This window comes from Heloderma suspectum, chromosome 2, assembly GCF_057233095.1.
Source record: "Heloderma suspectum isolate Gila_16-S chromosome 2, 16-S_ref, whole genome shotgun sequence".
NCBI classification, from domain to species: Eukaryota; Metazoa; Chordata; class Lepidosauria; order Squamata; family Helodermatidae; genus Heloderma; species Heloderma suspectum.
The window spans coordinates 362,301,251-362,307,538 of record NC_139459.1 but is presented as its reverse complement, the minus strand read 5'-3'; the positions used below and the strand labels follow the sequence as shown (position 1 = coordinate 362,307,538).

The 6,288-nt window shown below is 44.5% G+C and overlaps 1 pseudogene; it reads right to left on the bottom strand.

The window, feature by feature from the left end:
- On the bottom strand, nucleotides 1-3,205 carry LOC146355670 (uncharacterized; annotated as a pseudogene).
- Nucleotides 3,206-6,288: the final 3,083 nt, after the last annotated feature.

Genomic DNA, 6,288 nt, shown 5'->3' with positions numbered 1-6,288 from the left:
TCACCTGTGTGGATTCTTTGAAGTGAGTTTAGGTCTGAGCAAAGACTGCACTGAGCATTTATAAGGCTTCTTCCCTGTGTGAATACTTTCATGAATTCTGAGGTGCGAGCTCTGCCTGAAATTCTGTCCACACACTGAGCATTTAAAGGTCTTCTCACTGGTATGGCTTCTTTGATGTGAGTTAAGGTCTGAGTTGCAACTGAATTGCTTTCCACACTCTGAGCATGTATATATGGTCTCTCCTGTGTGAGTTCTTTGATGTATGTTAATGTATGAGAAACGACTGAATCTCTTTCCACATTCTGAACATTCATAGGGCTTTACCCCTGTGTGAATTCTTTCATGTCTTCTAAGGTGTGAGCACTGCCTGAAATTCTTTCCACACTCTGTGCATTTATAGGGCTTCTCACCTGTGTGACTTCTTTGATGTCTTTTCAACATGGTAATGCGACTGAATTGCTTTCCACACTCTAAACAGGTATATATTTTCTCTCCTGGGTGAAATCTTTGAGGATTAGTATGGTACATCTTCTGCCTGAAGCTTTCTCCAGATTCAGAGCTTTTCAACAGTTTTTCTCCATTGTGAATATTCCTTTTGTTTGTTCCCTTTGCCATATTCTTCTAGTATCGGAATTTCGTGGAAGTCAGCCACTTCAAAAGCAGTGGATTTGTTCAGTTTTTCTTCTGTTTTCATTCTCTGCTCTTCGTTCTCTTTACTGCTTTGTCTCCCATCACCTGAAGGAATCAAACCATGGTAACATGGAGGGACACTTGAGAGCCTGCCCTTTTAGAAATGGTGCAGTGGAAACATTCGCCCCCGTTCTGTGATAATGTAATTGCTGTTGGGATGGAAGCACTTGTCCTATCTTGCCAGTACTTGTAATATATTTAGGACATTCAGATGACTTGTATGTCTCTACCCAAAGGATTGAAATTAATTTTATTCATTAATAAAACTAGGGTGCAATCCTATGCATGTTTAGACAGAGAAAAGGCCTACAATTCCCAGCACTCCCTGCGTTGTAGGCCTCTTCTCTGTGTACACATGCATAGGATTGCACCCTTAATGATTTTTTTATTTTCCCAGGCATTTTTAGTATTTTAACATTCCAGGTTTTGTTTTGTTTTTTAGCTCTGCTGTCTTAAATCTGCTATTGCATTTTGAATATCTGCACTGCTGATATTTTTTTGCTCCAGTTGTATTTTTATTCTGCAATTTTGGTCTATTATATTTTGTATTGTACTGTATTGTATGTATTTATTTGATTTATTAGCCGCCCATCTGGCCAGCTATCCAGCCACTCTAGGCGGCGTACAATACTAATAACAAATTTACATAATTTTCTGTTTTTTTGTGGCTCTAATTTTGTAAACCGCCCGGAGAGCCTTGGTTACTGAGCAGTATAAAAATGAAATAAATAAATAAATAAAGCAAGCCAAGGTTACAAAGGTCACAGCCAGGTTTCTTGCTGTAATCTTTAAAACAAGGTCACAGACATTAAGGGATGCTGAGTTGTTCCAAGTCTGAATTTATGGCATCTTAATGAGTTTATCTTTTTTCTATTATGTATTAATTTTGCAAAACCTCATCTCCTATAGTATTATTTGGGGGGATGTATACCATTTCAATTCTATTTTTGTTGTTCTGCTATACCAAATTTATATTTCTGTTTATGATCTGTGGACTGGAGTTAACACTGTTTGGATGTACAAAATACTTTATGCGGAGGCAGTTTCTTCCAAAGGTATTAAATTGTTATACACTGCCTTGATGGCTTATATATATATGGTGATATATAAATGATAATGATAATAATAGTGATGATAATTAAGATGATGATAATAGCTTCTGATGAGCAAGAGAACTGACAACCATACAGCCATACAGAGCATTAGATACTATGCACATATAAACACACAGGGTTTAATCAAACGAAGGTACTCAAAGAGCAGAGCTGTGAAAAACTCCACTGAGATCTTAGAGGGCCACTCCCAGTCAAACTAGAGAATACTGGGGAATATGAGGGTAGGTTTTTAAAGCCTGCTATCAATAGATATTTCCCCCTCACTTTAGAAACAAACCAACTTGTTCCCCAGTTGATACAGTCCCTCTTGGCTATTTACCTGATGTATCTCTGAAATGGGCAATATTTAGTTAGAACTGATGTATGCCAGGAGAATGCAAAGCTTGATGTGTCTGACAAAGGGTCCCACCACCCCTAAGCCCCTCCCTTGCCTCCTTTGGAGCTCTCGCCAAGAGGATTTCCCCCTTCTTCCTGCCAGGAGATGAGGTCAAATGTGGGGACCAAAAGCCCTTTTAAAGAGGATAGAAATTTCTTCTGACACTTCCAGCTATAACAAACTACCCCAAAGATACATATCATTTTTTCACCTGCATTGTTGCTGTTCTCATTGTTTTCTTTGCCTGTGTGTGCATGTACACAAATATCAAGTGTGCTGAGTTTAGAATTGTGGGCAGAGGAGGGAGCCTACTACAGCTCACTAGCCCATGGTCTATCCTGGTCTTGATCCGGCCCTGCCACATCAAAGGGAAGGGGAGCCTTAACCGAGAGGGATGCACCCTCATAGGACACCCAGCCTTCCCAAAGTTGAACCAGGAGGTTCCTTCCAACATCCAAATCAATCTATAATGGTGACCAGGAGGCCAACAGGTAAGGGTTAAAGAAAATCCACAATTCTGCTAGCTCAGAAGAGGGGGATGTGAGCGTTTTACCTATTTGATGTACATTTCCTTCCTTCCAGCTGGGATACACATAAGATATTTTTTAAATCCCCAAAATAGAGACCAATCATTGCTGCCCTCAATGATATTTTATTTATTATTACATTTATATCACACCTTTTCCCCCTGCTTGCAAGGAACTCAAGGCGGCTTACATGGTCCACCTCCTCTCCATTTTATCCTCACAACAACCCTGTAAGCTAGATTAGCCTGAGAGTCAGTGACTGGCCCAAATTCAGCCAGGGCCTTCATGACCTAGAATTCAGGTCTCCTAAGTCCTGACCTAGAATTCAGGTCTCCTAAGTCCCAGTCCAGCACTCTAACCACTACACCACACTGGTGCTCCCAACAATGCATCGATATAAGCAAAGAAAAACAGCACTTCCTGCTTTTGGTGTTTTTCGGGTGAAGGGAAGAGGGAGCTTTACCCAGAGTGGTGAGATCCCTGCAGGTCTCCTCCATGACTTCCCTGTGCAGAGCCCTCTGGACTGGATCCAACAGGGCCCACTCCTCCTCTGTGAAATGCACAGCCACCTCCGCAAAGGTCAGCAGACAGAAGGAGGAGAGGAGAAGGAGGAGAGGAGAAGAGAAGGAGGAGAGGAGAAGGAGGAGAGGAGAAGGAGGAGAGGAGAAGGAGGAGAGGAGAAGAGAAGGAGAGGAGAAGAGAAGGAGAGGAGAAGAGAAGGAGAGGAGAAGAGAAGGAGAGGAGAAAAGGAGAGGAGAAGGAGAAGAAGAAGAAACCAGTTTCTTTTGACAGATAATGCAGGAATCCAAAAAGAGAGTAATGATGGAGGTTCTCCTGCAGGATCCCATCCTTGCCTGGTAAAGTTCAAAGGTTTCCTAGTGGACAGCTTTGATTGAAGAAAGAACGAACAAAAGAAAGAACGAACAAAAGAAAGAACGAAAGAAAGATTCTTCCAGGCTCAAGGAGCGTTGCAGAGAAACCCCCAACCCTTCTCCATGATGATCCTTCCCTTCCCTGATCTGACTGCACAGCCACCATTTATGCTCCACCATAAAGAGAAGATCTCCTAGCAGGAACCACCAGTGTCATTCCACCCTCTCTGTGTGAAATTTCTTCCATTTCCTATGGGGAAGAAAAGGTGGCGAGATATTGTATAATTTATAGGAATTGTTCCACTTTAGCTCCTTTTGCTGCATTGCTTTTGGCATAACCCAGAGTGCTAGTCTGGATGTTAACATATTCGTGATGTATTGAAACCAAACTCCATTTTTGTTTTAGAGAGGATAAGGAAGGGGTGTCAAACTTGTTGCGGTGCAGACTGCCCCCCAGACCCCTTCAAATGTCTTGAGATCCACAAGGATCATGAGGTTGCTGTTTCTGCCCCTGAAGCCCTGCTTCCTTCCTCCCCTGTTTTTCTTTTCTCTCTCTGCATGGAAAAAAGGACTCAGCCAGGCTGGGTGAGATATTTTGGATTTCTGCTCCCAGCATTCCTAACCATTGGCCATGCTGGCACTTGCTTCTGGGAGCTGAAGTTCAAAACATCTGGAGAGATAACCTCCTGCTCACCCCTGTTAGAACATCCTCTTCTTTATGGAGAGCTGGACTATAAGGAAGGCTGAGCGCCGAAGAATTGATGCTTTTGAACTGTGGTGCTGGAGAAGACTCTTACGAGTCCCCTGGACTGCAAGGAGGTCCAATCAGTCCATCCTAAAGGAAATCAACCCTGAGTGCTCATTGGAAGGACAGATACTGAAGCTGAAGCTCAAATATTTTGGCCACTAAATGCGAAGAGAAAAGTCACTGGAAAAGACCCTGATGCTGGGAAAGATTGAAGGCAAAAGGAGAAGGGGACGGCAGAGGATGAGATGGCTAGATAGCATCACTGATGCAATGAATATGGACTTGAGCACACTCCGGGAGAGAGCGGAGGACAGGAAGGCCTGGCGTGCTATGGTCCATGGGGTCACGAAGAGTCGGACACGACTGAATGACTGAACAACAACAACAAATATGGCAACCATGTGATGCACATTAGACCAGGTTTCTGGTGCCCTCCAGATGTTTTGGACTACAACTCCCAGCATTCCTGACCACTTGCCACGCTGGCTGGGGCTGATAGGAGTTAAAAGTCCAAATCATCTGAAGAGCACCTGGTTGGGGAAGGCAGAGTTAGACCAAGAATGAATTTTTTGTCCAAGTCCAGCCAGGCTGAACAAGGAACTGAAGAGGCGGGATCTGCACCTGTCAAGGTCTGGACCACTGAAGCCTTCACACCATGCTGGCGCTCTGTAGTCAAAGTAATGCTAATAGGACAGCTGAAATTTGGATACCACTGGAGGGTAACACCATCCCAACTCTAGAGTAACCTGGGTCAAGGGAAATCCTGCGCCCCTCTGGTCTACCAACAACCGGAAAGAAGGCAGGGAAGGGGCTGGAGCCACACAGATGGGACCAAAACCATTTTAGTGCCCCAAAGTCTCCAAAGAGAGTGAAACAGGACAACAAGGCCTCACTGAATGCAGGCAGAGTGAGGCAGTCGCCTCAGGCGGCCGATGCTGGGTGGTGGCAGCAAGGTGCTGGAGGAGGAGACAGCTGTGGGCCATGCAGCTTGCCCTGTGCCCCTAAGCTAGTGTTCTGCCTGCGGTGGAGGGTGTTGAAGGAAGATTCAACTGCCAGTCCAGTTGGCTTTTCTCGATGGAACAGGAGAGGGTGCCATCTTGATCTTTGCCTCAGGCAGCAAAATGTCTTGGGCCGGCCCCGAGTGAAAGTATTGATGTGCCCTTTTCTCTTAAATTCAATGGCACATACAGGAGTACACCAAAGCAAGACTACTTACCTCGTTTAAGAACTTTTCACAATGCTGTAACTAAATGACTATAAATTGCTCATTGATTTGGTCTGGACAGCAAGACAACCTTCCATGGGTTAATAACCCTTTGGGGTGCCGTGGCAGGTGCTGTCCGCCGTTACGAATATGCAAGCCCCAGGAACTCTTTGCATCCCTCTCACATAGGTATGCGTAACTGGTCAATTTGGTTGATGTGGCGCACTTGAAAGTTGAATGGTTCTGGGCCATTTCTCCAGAATACGGGCTATTGCCTCGAACTGGTATTGGAACACAGTTTCTGCGGAGGTGTTGTGGCTTATTGCATCAGTCCCATGCAGTCATGTGCGACTGCTGAATTCGGTTGATCTGGCTCATGTGGAAGTTGGCATTCTGGGCCAGTTCGCCAGAATATGGATTACTGCCTGGAACGGGTCTGGGAACCTGGTTGTTGTGGACATTTTGTGGCTATTTGCATCCCTCCCATACAGTCGTATGGCTTGGCTTGCTTGAAGGTTGGCATTCTGGGCTATCCCATTCTATTCTGGATGGATCCTGGGCATTCTGGGGTAATAGTAATATAATATTGCCAGGGTTTCAGCCCTATAATATTGTTCTCAAGAGTCTCTAACACATGCCCTTGTTTTGGGCGTTTAAAAAAAAATATAGGGTCCGTTCTGGCCTGCTCCATCCCGGCTTTTACGACTTTTTTAGAGCCGTCCCCTCTGCTTCTGAGTAAAAACGCATGTTCCTCTT